Raw genomic sequence first — 18,268 nt, forward strand, 5'->3', positions numbered from 1 at the left:
AAGAAAGAAAGAACAGAGAAAAAAGGAGAATATAAGGTGGACTCTCCCAGGCGCTCCCTTTCACTCTTCCTTCCCCTTCCCCTCAGTCTCTCTCCCTTTGCTCCTTTTCACCTTTAGGATGTCTGCGGTCTGTGTATCTTTCCTTTCACTAACGCATTGTTCGCGACCAGACGGCGCCTCCTGGCTATAACAATTCGGTGTGGTGGAAAAAGAGCTTTTTCAAGAAGTTTAAGCCTTTTAACTACTCGGTGCTCCGTCAACATCTCGTCGTAGAAAGAGGGGCGCCGCGTATTGCGGCAGAGGCTGGTAAGCGGGTGCAATGCGAATTTCTTGCCCGCTTCTGGATTACGCGTGCAGTAGGGGCCTCCCGGCTGTGCACAGGGTTACTGTTGGGCATGTCATGCTTAGCACAATTGATTGGGTAGTAAAATAAAACAGAAAAGAGGCGACAGCTGTACTTAGGAAGAGTAGTTACACTTGGAATTGTTTTGAGTTGTCCAGTGCCTTTCGCAGCTGCAGTGCCGTGCACTCAGTTACTATTTTCATTATTGCCGTTAATGTTTTCTAATGCTTTAATTGCTGCAAGTGTACCAGGATTCTCAATTATTCCTCTATCGAGGGTGTTAAATCGATGGATAAGGTATAACTCTCGTTGTTCGCTTTCTCGGTTTGATTTAAATCCTGTCTATAAGAGCGTTACTGATAGTTTGTCGAATGTATGGTCGAGAAGATTGAGATGTTTTGATAGGGGTAGATTTGGGGCTGATTCCGCATGGGCTCTGTGATTATCGAAGCGAATCCTAAATTGTGTTTCTCTTTGTCCGATGTACTGCATACTGCACACGTTGCATTCGAGTAGGTATACCAAATTAGAGGAATCTCATGTTAGGTTTCCTCGTATGTTAATCGAAAACTTGGATTGTGTGCTGGTTGCTTTATATGTTTATCGCATCGCTTTACATACTAGACATCGTGACATTAAACAAGGTCGGCATGAATTATTAGGGGGTGAGGTATTGATTTGAGAGTGGACAATTGTGTCTTTGAGGTTGCGTGGTCGTCGGTAAACGACGCCAGGAGCGGATGGGAATGTGCGTTTCAGACGTTCACTTTGTTCCAGAATGTTGTAATGTCGTTTAAGAATTTCGTATAGGAATTTCGTTTACATTGGGGAAATTTGTGCTGTAAGTTAAGCAGAGGTTTGTTCATCGTGGGTCTTTTTGAGGTGGCCGCTTCATACGTAAGTCATCACGCTTCCGTTTTCTCGCTTTTTGAACGGCGTCATCAAATACATGCGTGGGGTATTTTTGTTTATCGAGCATAAGATTTTCGGCTCTGTGAGCTCCTGTCAAAATCAACGACTCTTGAGCAGATTTGCTTAGACCGGTGAGCCTGGCTGTATTGAATACTGTTTTTACAGTGACGTGGGTGATCGCTTTCGTAATGGGGGTATTGTTGTCGATCCGTTCGTTTGCGATATAGGGTTGTAGAAAGCTTGTCTTCTTCTATTGTTATGGTAACAGCAAGAAAATGTACAGTTGCTTGCGAAGGGGCGTGTGTGAAGTGTATGTTCGGATATACAGCATTGTAAGTGTCGATAATGCTGAGAAGTTAATCCTCGCTGTGTGTCCTAATATAAAACATGTCGTCAATGTATCTTCTGTGTAACAGTGGTTTCAAGGAACACTGTGCAAGAAACTCTGATTCTAGCTTTCCCATAAATATGTTGGCATTATTGGGTGGCATTTTGGAGCCCATAGCGGTCGCGCTGATTTGTCGAAAATACTCTTGGATAAATTCGAATGAATTTATTTCGAGGACCATTCTCGTCAAAGTTGCGATGGCAGAGAAATCTGGAGTGTTAGATTGTCTATGGTCTGTGTACATGTTTTGTAATGCAGCTATGCCGTCATCGTGAGAAATATTTGTATACAAAGAAGAGACATCAAAAGTACAAGTTTAAATATATATATATATATATATATATATATATATATAGAGAGAGAGAGAGAGAGAGAGAGAAAGAGAGAGAGATACGAGGTTAATTCTCATGCGATCAGTTTGCCAGTGTTCTGGTATAATTAAAGCGAGTTGTCCCGTATTCAATTGCTGCTGTTTCTTCATAGTGACACTGGTAGAGATGCTGGTAATTCAGACGCGTGCAAGCTGCCTCGCTTCTTCGGCCTGTTGGGTAAAAGATGCAGCGGCCAAATCGATGTCATTGCAGTCGTGCAGTAACATGGCGTCAAGCATCGTCTTCACTTCACGGCCATGAAGAAGACCGAACGGCGTTCTTCGTGTAGGTAGTTGTTGCGCTGTATTGTAGGCGAACGTGATGTGCGGTAGAATGTCGTACCAGTTCTTGTGATCCACGTCAATGTACATACTCAACATATCGGCAATAGTCTTGTTGAGGCGTTCTGTTAATCCGATTGTTTGTGGATGATAAGAAGTGGTTTTTCGATGGGCTGTTCCATTGAGCTCAAGCACTGTCTTCAGGAGCGTGGCCGTGAAAGCGGTACCTCGATCTGTTATTATGATTATCGGAACACCGTGCCTCAAGACGATATTTTTTATGAAGAATCATGCGGTTTCAACGGCGGTGCCACTTGACAAAGCCTTTGTTTCCGCACAGCACGTAACATAATCAGTAACGACTATTACCCACTTGTTAGCATGGGAAGTCGGATAAGGGCCGAGGAGATCCATTCTAATTTGGGTAAAAGGTATCATGGGCACTTGAATTGGTTGTAATAGTCCCGCTGGTTTTAAAGGTGGGGATTTTCGTCGTTGGCAATCGAGGCACGTGCACACGTAATGTTTCACAATAGGTGGAAGTCTTGGCCAGTCGCATTTCTGTTGGATTCTGGCCAATGTACGTGTGTATCCGAGATGACTGGACGTTGGCTCATCGTGGCAAGCACCAAGTATCTCCTCATGGATTGACGTCGGAATGACAAGAAGGTGGGTGCTTCCTCTGGGAGAAAAGTTCTTAAGGAGAACATCACTACTTAAGCCGACTGATGGCAGGCTCCTCGCAAATCTTCTAGGGGCGGTTGTTGTCCGGCCATTCAAAAATTCAATAAGGGGAAGCAACTAGCTGTCTTCCTTATGTTTGCACGAAATCGTAGTGGTGTCGACGACTCCTACAAACGCCATGTTGTCATCTTCTGTGTCATCGTCGCGCTTTATCGGTGACCTTGATAAGCAATCGGTGTCGGCGGGCTGCCGTCCGGGCTTATATACGACCGTCATATCAAACTCTTGAAGGCGTAAGCTCCACCGTGCGAGCCGACCACACGGGTCTTTCAAGTTGGTCAGCCAGCAGAGGGAATGATGGTCGCTGACTACGTGGAAAGAACAACCGTAGAGGTACGGACGAAAGTTCATAACCACCCATACGACCGCAAGACACTCTTTTTCCTATGCGCACGCGCACGCTGCGAATGACGCGCACGCTGTGAATTTTTTACTGTTCAACAACGCACAGGAGAAATCTCCCACCGGCACCACCTTGCAGGTCAAAGCGTAAGACTGGTTACGCACTACGACTACGACGAGGGGTAAACGGATGCCACTTTAAGGAGCTTCGCTCCTAAAAATCGCAGCATGCGCGTTAACTAAAAGCCAAAGTATCCTGTCTCTTTTCCCGATTAGCAGCCATTGGCATGTACATTGAGCACTATTTCACAAGAAAGGGCTGCTAGGTTATTCTCGCTGGGCGCAAACTGCTTGCTTATAAAAGGGTTTAGTGAGCGTTGGGCCGCAATGCCATGAATACAGTGAACTACAGTTCATGAGTGAACCATGAACTCGACGTGGTTAAAGGTGGGAAGTAGACACGAAGCGCAAGCCGTAAGAAAGTGTGCGTGTGCCACCTCTCGTTTAGTCCTCGGAATATCTGCTGAATGGCGGTGCTTCTATATGCGGAATATATGATAAAAAGATGCGAGATGGTGGTACTTGGAGTGTTGACTAGATGGACGAACAGACACACAGACAGATGCATGGAGAGATGCACGGATGGCGGCACGGACAGATGGACGCATAGACGGACGCAGGGGCGGATGCATGGATGAACGCAGGAACGGACGCACGAATGGACAGGCGGATGGATGCACGGACGTTCACACAGACGGACGCATGGACGGACGGAAGCAAGAACGCATGAACGGACGGATGTTTCGCCCCACTCTCCGTCATTCACCCCGTGGATATGCTGCCATTTTTTTCTATGCAACAATGGCGATGTTTATTCATTAGTTCCCCAGACGCCTGCCTAAGTCCCCTTTTCGGTCTTCAAAAAAGTGACTGCATTCGCATTCTGTGGCTTGATTATACTTGCTACGGCATATCAGCCTCCTTGTGGGTTTGACTAGTCGAAGATGTAAAACGACACGCCCGGGAAGCTCAAGAGTATGATTTACCGATGCTCGAAGGAACGTATTTAGCACAGAATGTGTTTTGCGGCCGTGCATGGAACATACCTCATGTCGTACAGCCACCACTACGAATCATTAGGTTGTTGCAATCCCTCATTGGCTCATTTTTCTGGTCAGGTGAAACAGGGCTGGTCTGCTGAGCAGCACTTGGGCAACCGAGAAACTGCGGTGGATTCGCATTTCCATTGTTGCGACTCCGGGTCCTGTGGGTCTCAGTTTGGTAGCGGGCCCCCGTCGTAAGAACCGTCGTCCAACAAGTCAGATGAGGCGCTTGTTAAAACGACTACAATTTATTTACATGATTAGTAACTGAGAATTCAAAAGGAGGTGATCAAGTGATCAAGTATGAACTAGAAGTCAAGAACTGTACAGGAGAACTGTTGAAATTAAAATATACAAAAGTCTTCCGCTTATATAGCGCCGCGTTGCCAACCCTGGGCGCATTGTCCGCGGCTTCAGCCAGTGTGGCGCTCGATGGTCTTGGGGCTCCACCCACGAATGCGGGGAAAGACACCACACAATGCACGTGGAGAGGGCCCAGTCTACACGATGCCCAAATATGGTCACAAACGCACTGCACCGATGTTTTGCACACGTTACTAGGATTTCGTGCACGTCCGATGATCTTATATGACCTTGGTATTCAAAACTCTTCTGTCAGTTGGGTTAGGTTAAAAAAACCGGCTCTCAGTACACGTGCCAAACTTGCCTGACGGCGTTCAGGTAGGACAATGTAGTGAACCGCCAGCTTATCGTCAGAACATGCCACTCAATTGAGCCGATCCTATGGAGAAAGGGGGAAGGAGGAGTGGTCGACTAAACCCTCGTCTTCGAGGTGCTGAGGCGGGCTCCCGCAACGGCTGCAGCAGATAGTATCTTTTTTCTTTCCTTCAACCACACATTTAATACCTCGTTGTTTGCTAGGAGCTGCTGCTTGGCTGCGAATATCCGGGACTTCGCTTCTCCTCGCGAGGTGCAGTCACACGCGGTTTGGGTTTTAGCGTTCAGCCCACTGCATATACCACGCTGTTTCCGGTCTTTCCAGATCCATGGTGACCTCGAAAGTGGCCCAGCTTCCTCCTTGTTCGCCTTGAAAGCCTTGCATAGAGTCGAGCTCACAATGGCCTTTCTTGGCTCGTGCGTTTTCTTTGCGCGAACTGGTCCTGGACCCCTTGTTCACATTTTGCTGACCGTAAATCAACTCGTCTAGACAGCACATACTTCCTTGGGATGCCTCGAAATATTTTCGTCCCGTTCACAAAGGCCGGAAAGACTTCAAAAATGATGACGTTCATTACACCATCAATTTCATTACACCATCCAAACAGTAGGATACACCACCCTTCAAGGCCCGTATTCACAAGTCAACCTTATTTTTACCTCGAGGTTTCCTCAACTTTCTGTAAGCTCTACATATGTTATCAAGGCACGAGTATAGTAACGAGGTAAAAGATTACGGATCATGAATACTGGCATACTTTGAACATGAAGATCAAGCACAATAAAGGGTTAAAACCTATTTGAAAAACTCGATGGTAGGCTGAGGAATGTTTGTGAATACCGGCTAAAGTCATCAACCAAAGTTTTTGTGGACATGTGCATTGCAGTCCTTGTTATATACACAATGTATCTAACTGTTTGTACTGTTTGAAGCCGAAATAAACGTATTTAAGGTATAAGATAAATAACTTGATAGCTTCATGGATTGGTGTATCCATTGCCATCTATGTAAATGCACAGAACGAGTGGTCGTCATTCTTGTTGTAACGAGGTTTATTGACGGAGCCTATAGCAAACAGGTGATAGATCGGAAGTGACACCGTGAGAAGTTGCTGGTGTTCTTACGCCGATCTCGTGGTGTCTTTTCTCGTGACGATGATCGTGGTTTTCTGTCTTTGTCTTCTTTTCTTCATTAAAATTGCCTCCGTCGAGAAAGATGGAGCCACTTGGCCGTCTAACAGGTCGGAACAATCAGGTCGAGGTACGGATTGTGGCGATCTACGTGAACAGTATCATGTCCACGCCATAGACGTTAGATTGTGTGCGTAAGAAGTTCGATTGCGCAATTCACTGGTGAGGTACGCTGAACCTCGTGGCAGGGACCGAGATACCTTGAGAGAAGTTTGAGTGACAACCCAGGAGCGCAGGGTGGTATATGCAGCCATACAAGTGTTCCGGGTGTGAGTTTTACCGCAAAAGGTTGGCCGTCATCACGTGGCTCCTTCTGGTTTTGTTGATCGGCCGTAGTGAACCGGTTTGCTTGTCGACGGCAGTCTTCTGCAAAACGGGCAGCTTCTTACGCGGTCGTGCACTCGGATCCATCCGGTGCGTATAGCAGCAAGGTTTCGATAGTGTGGGAAGGCTGGCGACTTTGTTGCAACTTGCGTGGCTGTGTTGTACGCGCAGGTCGCAAATGGAAGAACCAGGTCCCAGTTTCTTTGATCAACATGCATGATGCAACATGCATCGCAAGCATGTCTTCCAGGGCCGAACCACTCAGTCAAACCGTTCGACGACGGGAGGGGGGGGGGGTAGGCAGTACTCGTTCGGTGTACAATATGGCACTGATGGAGAAGTGCTTGAACGACGTAGGAGAGAAAAACACGGCCGTGATCATTGAGAACTGCGAGAGGAGGGACGTGACTAAGCGCAAAACGATTGAGGACGAAAGATTCGACGTAATGTGCTGTCGCCCTATGAAGAGCAGTGGTTTCGGCGTACCGTTTCAGGTGGTCCACAGCAACGATAGCACATCGATTACCTGCCATGGCCAATGGCAGTGGCCCATAAAGGTCTATTCCGACGTGGTAAAATGGGCAATCTGGGCACGAGAGCAGCTGCAGGATGAGGTGTTCTTTTCCGTCGTTGACACTCATGGCAGCCTCGAATGAACTCGAATGACGGAGGTAAACATACCATGCCACTAATAGAAAGTTTAAGAATAGGTTGCCGCCAGCCCTCGCGGTGTGGTCGCTGCCGCTGCGCATGCGTCGTAAGCTGGCCTCCGTTCGCGCTTGCGGTCCCCCCGTAGAAAATCCGAAATAACGTGTGGCCAACAAGGCCCCTGATGCGCTGGTTTCGAGGCTATGGCGTGGCTGCGAATGTGCTGCGATTGCGCGTTTTGGTTTGCGGAAGGGGCAAATGCTCTGCCAAAGCTGATCCGGCTCCCTCTACGCCTGCAATGCCTGGTAACGCTATTATAAAGCTTTCTAATATCTCTTCCGCGAGCGTTCATAGGTTTTGCGGAGACCGGCGTGCGCATATTTCGGGTCGGCGTGAAAGAAAATTCGGGTTGTAAAGCGCAGCGTTCGGGGAATAACGAGAAGCCGCTTCTTGCCTTCTGATGAATTGATTGATATAAGGGGTTTAACGCCCCAAAACCACTACATGACTATGAGAGACGCCGTAGTGGAGCGCTCCCGAAATTTCGACCACCTGGGGTTTTTTAACGTGCACCCAAATCTGAGCACACTGGCCTACCGAATTTTTGTTTCCATCGAAAATGTAGACGCCACAGCCGGGATTCGATCCCGCGACGTACGAGTGAGCAGCCCAGTAACTAGCCACTAGACCACCGCAGCGGGGCTTTTATGGACCAAAAGAATGATATAATTGCTTCACATCGTTTCAACTACATGCCGAAAAGTAAGAACGAACAAACTCGGTAGCTTAGTCAACACGCATTCAAGCCTTTCATGAAATATTTCTTAGAGCAGCGGATAGGCTTTCGTCATCACGAATTTGTCTAGCGACACTGTGCTAATGTCTGTCCAGTCAGGCTTGCTGCGAACTGGGTTTACTCGTGCACTCATGCAAAATGAATACCAGCTGAAATAACAAACTCAAAAAGTTGTGCTCACCCTTTGTCACTAGGAAACCTCCAGAACATCTGCGAAACTGGAAATCCCTGTATTAACGCACTGCACAGCCACGCAAAATATGTGAGGCCTCGACTCAGCCATCTTAGTCTAATGCATGGATGGTTTCATTCACCAAGCCCACTGCGGCTTCCATTCACTGCACATGACATCATATGTTTTATCTTTTCCGCAATTTTTCTTGCCACGCTAACCGAGCGAGACAAGCGAGTGTGATCCAATGTAATATCGCTGAGCTAGCTGAAACAACGAGCACAGATAAGGGCTAAGCAGAAGTTTTACCGCGCTTCGTCTGATTAAAAATTCATCAAATAATAAATGAAGAAGACAAACTATGCATTCTTTACAGTTCAATCAAATTTGTTCATTTGCGAAGCAGGTGAAAGAGAATGAACCCGAACGTCCAGGTTAACCTCACTTTGTTCGAATGACCCGCAGGTTGCGGGATCGAATCCAGCCTGCGGCGGCTGCAGTTTCGATGGAGGCGAAAATGGTGTGGGCCCAACTTCTCAAATTTGGGTGCAAGTTAAAAAAGAACCCAGGTGTTCGAAATCATTGGAGCCCTCCACTATGGTTTCTCTTATATTCACATGGTGGTTTCGAGACGGTGAACCCCACATATCACACAATGAAAATTGCTCAAAGTGAGTGAAACAACTTTATTGACGATCCGGCATAAAGGGGGAAGGGGTAGTGTAGTCGGGACGACCCGTGCCTCGTGCCTGCGAGCGCTGCGGCAGGTACACTGACGTCCCCTAGTCCTGATGTGTTCGACCGCGCCATCGCGACGCTGGAAGGTCACTTCAAAACCACGTTGAACGTCACTGCAGCGCGTCACCGTTTCCGTCAACGTACGCAGGCCCCAGGTGAGACTGCGGCTGATTACGTCACCGCGCTGAGAAGTCTTGTAGGAGCATGCAATTTCGGTGATCTAACGGACGACATGATACGCGACCAGCTCATAGAGAAAACCACAAGTGGATACTTACGTGAACGCCTTCTGCTGGAAGAGTCTCTCACGCTTTCTAAGGCTCTTACCATTGCCAAACAGCATGATCAAGCGACTAATGAAGCAAGAGAACTTGCACAAAATGACTTGCAAGTTCATCGTGTAAAAGATACTTCAAATCACAGAGAACGGCATTGTAGCACATGTACTTGCTATAACATGCACGGTCAAAGTCGCATATCTCCGAAAGAGCAAGTATGTTATCGTTGTGGTTCTACGGCACACCTTGCAAATAGCTCTCTGTGCAAGGCCAAAGCACATAGGTGTCGACAATGTGAGAAAATTGGCCATCTTGAAAAGGTGTGCAAGTCATTGCGGAAGTTTGAGAAGAATGTTCAGCATGTAGCGGAAGGTAACGATACAGCTGATCCAGACGACCATTTAAGTGTTTGTCAGATCTGGAGCCGTAAGAAGGGAATTTACTCAGCGTTGGAAATAGAAGGAATTTCTGTACCATTTTTGATCGATACAGGATCATCGGTTTCGATCCTGGCCGAAGAACTTTACCAACGCTATTTTTCTAAAGCGTATCCACTGAAGTCTACATCCGTCCAGCTTCTCGATTATTCAAAGGCAGCAATTCCTATACAAGGATGCTTCATTGCTACTGCCTCATTTCACGGCCGATGCACTTCTGTTCTACTATACGTTGTGCCTGGGGGAACGACCATTCTGGGATTAGACGGCATCGCTGCTCTGGATATGAAGATCCAAGGGTCACCGCTCAGGTGTCTTCTAATGACGCAAGAAACTCCGGTGCTACCTCCAGAATTACGTTCTGAGTTTGAGCACCTATTTGCAAAAGAGCTGGGAACTGTGAGAGGTTTCACTCACAAGGTCAGAGTTCGCGCGTCTGTACAACCGGTGGCCAGCAAACTGAGACGACTGCCACTTGTCATTCGCGAGCAAGTCTCGGCAGAAGTTCAGAAATTAGAAGCTCAGGGCATCATTGAGCGTGTCGACTCTTCTGAGTGGGTCTCCCCTATTGTCGTAGCCAGAAAAAAAGACGGCTCGATTCGCATGTGTGTTGACTTACGGGAGCCAAACAAAGCTGTGGTAGTAGACAGTTTTCCTTTGCCACAAACTGAGGAGCTCCTGAACAGCCTGGCTGGGGCACAGCGTTTCTCGAAGCTAGACTTAGCTTCTGCATATCACCAGTTACCGCTCAGTTTAGAGAGCCGTGACCTTACCACGTTCATCACTCACGATGGACTATTTCGCTTCAAGAGGGTTTGCTTCGGACTGGCGTCGGCGCCATCAGCGTTCCAGAAAATGATGCACATGATCTTGAAAGGGTGCAAATGTGTCCTATTTTACATTGATGACATCATCGTGTATGGGCGATCCCGAGAGGACCATTTGGGAAACTTGCGCGCTGTATTGCAACGTCTTTCTGATGCTGGCCTCCGGCTCAACAACAAGTGTGTCTTTGACGTGGCAGAGTTGACTTTTCTAGGTCACGTTGTGAGCGCCAAAGGATTATTTCCGTTGATGTCATCCATTGAGGCGATAACAAAGGCACCATCACCTACAAATATTAACGAACTCCGCTCGCTACTGGGGCTTGCAGGCTTCTATTCCAAGTTCATTCCTCATTTTTCGGATGTTGTCGAGCCAATGCGCGCCTTGCTACGAGGACAAGCCTCTTTCGTTTGGAGTGCGGCAGCACAGAGCAGTTTGGAGCGCCTGAAATCTCTGCTCACATCTTGCGAAGTGCTTCATCTTTTCGATCCTCACTTGCCTGTGTTCGTTACAACTGATGCTTCAGGATATGGATTAGGTGCAGTACTTCAGCAAGACAACGGGACCTCACTGCAAACTGTCGCATTCGCCTCCCGCACACTTCAACCGCATGAGCGGAAATACTCAGTCGGCGAACGTGAGGCCCTTGCCTGTGTTTGGGCTTGCGAACACTGGCACGTTTATCTATGGGGACGACCTTTCATCTTACGAACGGATCACGCAGCGCTGGTTACGCTTCTTTCGACGAAAGGCACCGGTCACCGACCATTAAGGATTGCGCGCTGGTCCTCACGGTTGCTCTGCTACAACTATACCGTCGAATACAGGAAAGGTAGCGAAAACGTCGTGGCTGACGCTCTCTCCAGGCTACCCGTCCAGAGTTTAATCCGCGATGCACCAGAAGAGGAATTTATCTGTTTGTTGTCTCCCGTAGTTACCATGCCAGAACTTCAAGAAGCAAGTGCCAATGATCAGATTATCTGTGAAGTTAAGCACTTCACGACTACTTCTTGGCCTGACAAGAAATCACTGTCAAAAGAATTGCTACCTTACTTTTACGTGAAGGCTGAACTCTCTGTTGTAAGTGATATCCTATGCCGGGGTGACAGGATTGTCGTGCCTGCAACGTTGACACGCCGCCTTATGGATCTGGCCCACGAGTCACATCCAGGCATTAGTCGTACCAAAGCTCGCCTGAGAGAGTCCTATTGGTGGCCATGCATGGATAGTCACATTGAAGAACTGGTGCGCACATGCGTGATTTGCCAGTCTTGTGACAAGTCCGCACGTACCTTTCCAGCGCCACTGCAACCTGTTCCTCTTCCTGACGCGGCGTGGGAAAAAATTGCCATCGACATTGTGGGACCTTTCACGCAAGCTTCGGCCGACTGCCGTTTTGCGATTACTGTTATTGACTATTATAGCAAGTGGCCTGAAGTGGCGTTCGTGCGAGATGCGACCACGTCTACAGTGAAGAAGTTTTTACTTGAACTTTTTGCGCGAGAAGGCTACCCACGTAGTATTGTATCCGATCATGGACCACAGTTCTCTTCAGCAAGCTTTGACGAGTTTCTCACGGAGCGTGGAATAACGCACTACAACTCTTCCGTGTATTACCCACAAGCTAACGGCTTGGTGGAGAGATTCAATAGGGTGCTGAAGTCGTACATTCAACTAGCCCTGCTTGAACGTCGTGACGTACGAACAGCCATGCTTGATTACCTGCAAGTATATCGCTGTACGCCTCACGCGACTACTGGTGCGACACCCGCTGTTCTTCTTCATCGACGCCAACCTCGCACCAGACTTGACATATTGGGATTGCCCGACAGATGCTTCAGCACGGACCCGTCAAGGGCGATTGAACAGCTACGAGAGCATGTCAAAAAGAAGCAAATGATCTCGAAGAGCTACACCGATGAAAAACGTGGAGCCAAGGAACCCAGTTTCGTCGTTGGTGATTACGTGCGCGTTAAGACAACTGCAGCTCACGGTAAGCTGTCTTCACAATTTTCCGCGCCCAAGAAGATCATTGGAAAACGGGGACCGGCCTCGTACCTTTTGGACGATGGGCGTGTGTGGAACGCATCTAAGTTAATCGCAGTTCACTCCGGAGCGGTCAACAAAATGAAATCGGGCACCCCTGCTGTTATGAACTGGACACCTGCATTTAATCGGTCTTCTCATGCATTACAGCCTGAAACCGCTGCCCTTATGAACTGGTCCCCTGCATCTGATCGGTCATCTAGTGCGCCCCAATGGGACACATCAAGAGCGGATGGTCATGAAAGGGCAGACCCCGTATCATCTCCACCAGACGGCACGCAAGCTTTGACCAGTCCAGGATTTAATGCGCCTGCAAGGAAAAGCAAGCGTAAAAAGAAGACCCCAAAGAAATTGAAGGACTTCGTTAGGAAGTAGACAAAAACAGTTTTGTGTGTTTCTACCATTTATTTTTATTTTATTTTATTTTTTTTTTTTTTTGCAAGAGGGGATATGTGGTATAAGGCGTCGCTACCGACTACAGCGCTGTGCGGTGGCACGCGCTCGGTGGCCGCCACGGGGGAGGAGAAAGAAGATGAAATAAACAAGATGTCTCCGTTTATGCTGTGCTATTCATTATGCACGATGTAACAGGTAGGGGGATTAAAGCGAGACACTGGCGTGCTCGGACATCCCGGAGCAGCAACCTACTCGCGTCAAACCCGTGGGGGCGCCGCTTTCGGCCGCTGGCGTTCCAGGATGATAAGCACGTGCTGGACCACGTCTCTTTAATTACCTGGCTCTCGGCTGATAATTTCGCTGACTGCTTATGGCAGTTCGCATTACTTCTTGGTTACCCGGCGGTGGTGCACAGTCCCAAAGGAGGTGTCTCTGGGTGGCTCGCGCCTTCTTGCAGTGTTGGCATACATCAGTGGTGTAAACCTCCGGATAAACGTGCTTTGCCCAGACGGGGGTCCATATTGCTTGTACTTGCAGCTGCCGTAGTGTGGCTGCTTCTCTGCGTTGTAGGTCTCGGTGAGGCGGTGGGTAGAGGCGTCTGCTCGTTCTGTACCACTGCAGAACGTCGGCGTAGGGTGTGATTAAATACTCTCCGTCTTCGGCATCGGGTCGTTGCGGCTCCGAGGAATGCGTTGACAGAGACCCGCGGCTAGTTAGCGCGTGTGCCTCTGTATCTGCCTCATCGTTGCGGTTCGGGCCCACGTCCAGCTCCCCGGCGTGCGCAGGGAACCACTTGACGGTAATGTTGGTTTCCGGTCTTGCTATAGTTGAATATACTCTTGCAGCGGTTCCATGGACGTTGTTTGTATCAAAGTTGGCTATTGCCGTCTTCGAGTCGCTGAAGACCGTGCGGCAATCCGGGATCGCTAGTGCCAGTGCGATTGCAAACTCCTCGGCTTGCGTGGGCGACTTGCACCGTATGCTTCCCGACGTTGTGAGTACTCCAGTGTCTGCTGCGATGACTGCTGCTGCGTACGTGTTTGGCCGGTGGGGATACTTCGCCACGTCCACGTAGTACGCGCGCGGATCGATGGCGTGACCTTTTGTGAGGGCCCTGGCTCTCGCCGTTCTTCTTTCTTGGTGCACTTGTGGATGCATGTGCTTCGGTAAGGGTGGAACCCTCAGTCTTTGGAGAACATCCCGGGGTAGCTGCTTTGCTATCTCCGGAGTCGTCGCTGGCGCGTTGATTCCGATGCGCGGTAGTATCGTTCTTCCCGTCCTGGTCTGGGACAGGCGGTGATACTGCGCCGTTCGCTGGGCTTCTGCGATTTCTTCCAGCGTGTTGTGAAGGCCCAACGCGAGCATGCGTTCCGTGTTGGTGTGGGGGTATAAGCCCAGGGCCGTCTTGTACGCCTTTCTGATCATCGCGTCAATCTTCATCTTCTCCGCCGCTTTCCAATTGTGAAACGACGCTACGTAAGAGATGTGGCTGACTGCAAACGACTGGGTGAGTCGTAGTAGACTGTCTTCTCGCATGCCCTGGTACCGCGTGGCCACCTTCTTGAGTGGGCGGGTGGCCAGCGAGAGCTTTGCGTGGAGCTTCTGTACCGTCACGTTGTTGCGGTTCAAGTCCTGGAGGTGCAGCCCCAAAACTCTGAGCGTCTGCACGTGCGGTATCGGCGTTCCGTCTTGGGTTACCACGTTGATGTTCTGCGTTGTCAGGCGTCGCGCACTTCGCGGTGAGATCACTTGCAGTTCCGACTTCGTTGGTGAACATTTGAGTCCGGAGGGTCGTAGGTGTTCTTCTACGGTGGCGACGGCTTCTTGGAGGGCTGCCTCGATCTGGCTGTCGCTTCCTCCCGTTGACCACAGCGTGATGTCGTCCACGTAGATCGTGTACTTGATGTTTCTAACGCGTACCAATCTTCTTGCAACGCCTATCATGACAAGGTTGAACAACAGAGGGGAGATCACCGAGCCCTGCGGTGTCCCCGTGCTCCCCAGCTGCTTGAGCGGTAGTTATAGTTCTCCTGCCACAAGCCGCGTGGTGCGGTTGGTCAGGAAATTTTTGATGTAAGCGAACGTCCTCTCCCCCATGTTGAAGTGGGACACCTGCCGAAGGACGGCCGAGTGGTGTACGCTGTCGAATGCTCCCTGGAGGTCCAGTCCGAGCACCGCTCTGTTATCCAACGTGGGAAAGTGTCTGTCCGCGATTTTGTTCTTGAGCACCAGCATGGCGTCCTGGGTACACAGTTTGGCCCGGAACCCCAGCATTGTATGTGGATATATGTTGGATTCTTCCAAATAATGTTTCCATCTGTTGAGTAGGACGTGTTCAAGCACATTGCCCACGCACGACGTTAGAGAGATGGGTATCAGGTTGTCTATGCTGGGTGGTTTGCCTGGTTTGGGGATCAGGACCGTTTTCGCGGTCTTCCATTGTTACGGTAGCTTGCCCGTCCGCCAGCACTGGTTGTAGTACTTGGTGAGGGCTTCGATTGCCGTGTCGTTCAAGTTCCTCAATGCCTTGTTGGTGACGTGGCCCGGTCCGGATGCAGATTTACAGTTGATTGTTTGTAGAACAGCTCGCACTTCCCATTCTTCGATGTCGGCATCTAGTCTCTCGTTGGTTGCCCCTTTGTAGCTGGGGAGTGGGTCCGTTGGCGTTACGGGGAGATACTTGGCGTCCAGGCGTCGTTGCACCTCAGCCTCTCCCATTTATTTGACGGCTTTGTGAATTGTCTTGTTCAGCATGTAATGCTGAGCTCCCTTGGTTGTCTGAGCGTTGAGCAAGTGGCGTAGCAGGCGCCATGTCTTGCCTTTGTGTAGCTGACCGTCCGCTTTTTGACACACCGCGTGCCACTGCTGTCTGCAGAGGACTGCACTGTGATGCTCGATGTCTCTGTTGAGTTGTGCTATACGTTTGCGTAGCTTTCTGTTGTGGCGTTGCCTTTTCCAGCGCCGTATCAGCGAGTTGTGGGCTTCCATGAGGTGCGCTAGTCTGCTGTCCAGCATCGTAGCCTTCGGCTCCGCTTCTACCATCTGAGTGGCGTCTTTGGTCGTGGCGTTGAACATGTTGGTCCATGCTTCTATGTTTTCAATGGTTTCCGTAACGCTGTCTTCTAATTTCTTTCTGTACTCGTGCCAGTCGACGATTTGCTGTTGCTGTGCTCTTTGCGTGTTCTCTGCGATGCATAGTGTAATTTCGAGTATGCAGTGGTCACTTCCCAACGTCTCCCCGGTGTTCCGCCACGTGACTCCACGCAGTGCTGAGGCCGTGCTTATGAAAGCGAGGTCCGGGTTTGTGTCTCGCTGCGACGACGTTCCGTTTCTCGTAGGTGCGTTGGGGTCGTTTAGCAATTGGTAACCTGCGTCCATTGTTTCGTCGTAGAGACTGTGGCCCTTCGCCGTCGTGTATGGATACCCCCATGCCGTATGTTGAGCGTTGAAGTCTCCACACAGTAGGGTTACGTTGGAGCCCGCGAGCTGTTGCGCTTTGTGCACAAGGGTGCGGAATTTTTGCTGGAAGTGCTTCGGATTGCTGTACACGTTGATTATAAAAGTGCTTTCACGGCGCTTGCGCTTCCCGGTGACGATTTCGACCGTGCTGTGCTCGATGGCGCCGTTGGGTAGCAGCTCGTGATCTATTGAAGTTAGATTCTTCTTTACCAAGGTGCAGACCCCCCCCCCTGCGCCTTTCCCAACTGTTCGTGCGCTGGGGGGCTTCGCAAAGGATCTGTACCCCGGTAACGTCGGTGGGGTTTCATTGTGCGTCTCTTGTAGTATTATAACGTCGGGTCTCTTGGTGCTTTGTTTTATTTACTGTTGTAACGATGCTTTTCTCCCCTGTATGCCGTTGGGATTCCATTGCCATATGAGGAGATGATGCTGCTGTGTCTGTGCTCTGTTTGTGTGGTTAGCGGTGCCTGTTGCCGTTGTCCCGTCCATTATTGCGGTTGGGCGAAGGCCTGTTGGGGGATTAGTCCTGACGCCGTCAGCGCGTGTATTAGTGCATCCAACTTAGTCTGTATTCCTTGTATGGTAGACTGCATGCCATGTACGGGTGTCACCAATGTGTCGAGGCGTGCGTTGCTAGCATCGAGGCGATCGTTAGTAGCTTTGATGACTTGGCTCAGGTTTTCGTAGTTGGCTTTCATGGTCTGTTCTAGTCGATCTTGACGTTCTTCTAGGCTGTCCAGCCTAGCGTTGACTCTTCGTTCACGTGCGTATTCGAGCGCTCGCTTCTTGGGTGCCGGTTCGCTTGTCCTAGCAACGTCGATCGTTTCGGGTTCTGCGCTGTTAGCTTCCGTAGTAACTGGGACTTGTACCTCCATGGCTGAGTTTGTCTTGTTTTCCGTTGGCGTTGGGGGTCTTGGTGGACTCTGCGGCGGCGACAGTGGCGGTGGCGGAGTCTCCTGTTGTTGCTGCTGCTGCTGCTGCTGCTGCTGCTGTGCGTTGATGAGTTGGTTCAACTTAGCGTTCATCTCTTGCATTTGAGCTCTCTGTTCAGCGATGCATCGCTTGAGCTGGTCATTTTCATTGTGTAGTGACTGTATGGTGTTGTCCTTTGCTTCAGCTACGTGGTTGAGCGGATTGCGGTTCGCCGCTTGCGGGTTGATTGCTTGGGCCCCATTTATTACATTGCCCGATCGCTGCTGGTTGCGGTTGTAATTCATGTTTTCGCTGCGCTTGCCGTCGGTGCTTCTGCCGCGGCTCGCCGATTGTCTCCTGCTTTTGTCCCGCTTCCTCGAGCGGCTGCGTCCTCTCTTTGATAGGTGCGCTTCGTTCTGTTGTTGCGGTGGCAGCTGCGGGAAGTCTTGCGACGAAAACGTTGACGCCGCGTTTCTGCGCTCCCATCTGCGCTGAGTAACTACGAAGGGCACCTTGTACTTGTTCGTACAGCCTTCCGTGCCCGTGGCGTGGGCTCCGTTACACAGTTTGCAACGTGGCTTGCACCGCGCCGCGTGGTCTGCCGTCGGGTTAGGCGCGCCACACGCAAAGCAGATCTTGGTTTCCGGCGTGGGGCATACATCGGCTCGATGGCCGATTTTGCCGCATGTGTTGCATACGTTGTGGTGTTGTCTGTATATTCCACACTTTACTATAATAGAGCCATACTTTATGAAGTTGGGAACCTTTGTTCCTGCGAACAAAATGACGATCGAGGTAGTGTTTCCAATCCTGTGTGCTTCGAGGGCCTGCGGGTTTGCTTGGTTAACGATATTCTCGTGCAGATCTTCGGCAGTGTTCTCTAC

The 18,268-nt window shown here is 49.8% G+C and overlaps 1 pseudogene; it reads right to left on the bottom strand.

The window, feature by feature from the left end:
• LOC142767889 (uncharacterized) overlaps positions 1-16,391 on the bottom strand; it is a 29,565-nt pseudogene extending 13,174 nt beyond the window's left edge.
• Positions 16,392-18,268: the final 1,877 nt, after the last annotated feature.

Source organism: Rhipicephalus microplus, chromosome 7 (assembly GCF_043290135.1).
Source record: "Rhipicephalus microplus isolate Deutch F79 chromosome 7, USDA_Rmic, whole genome shotgun sequence".
Taxonomy (NCBI): domain Eukaryota; kingdom Metazoa; phylum Arthropoda; class Arachnida; order Ixodida; family Ixodidae; genus Rhipicephalus; species Rhipicephalus microplus.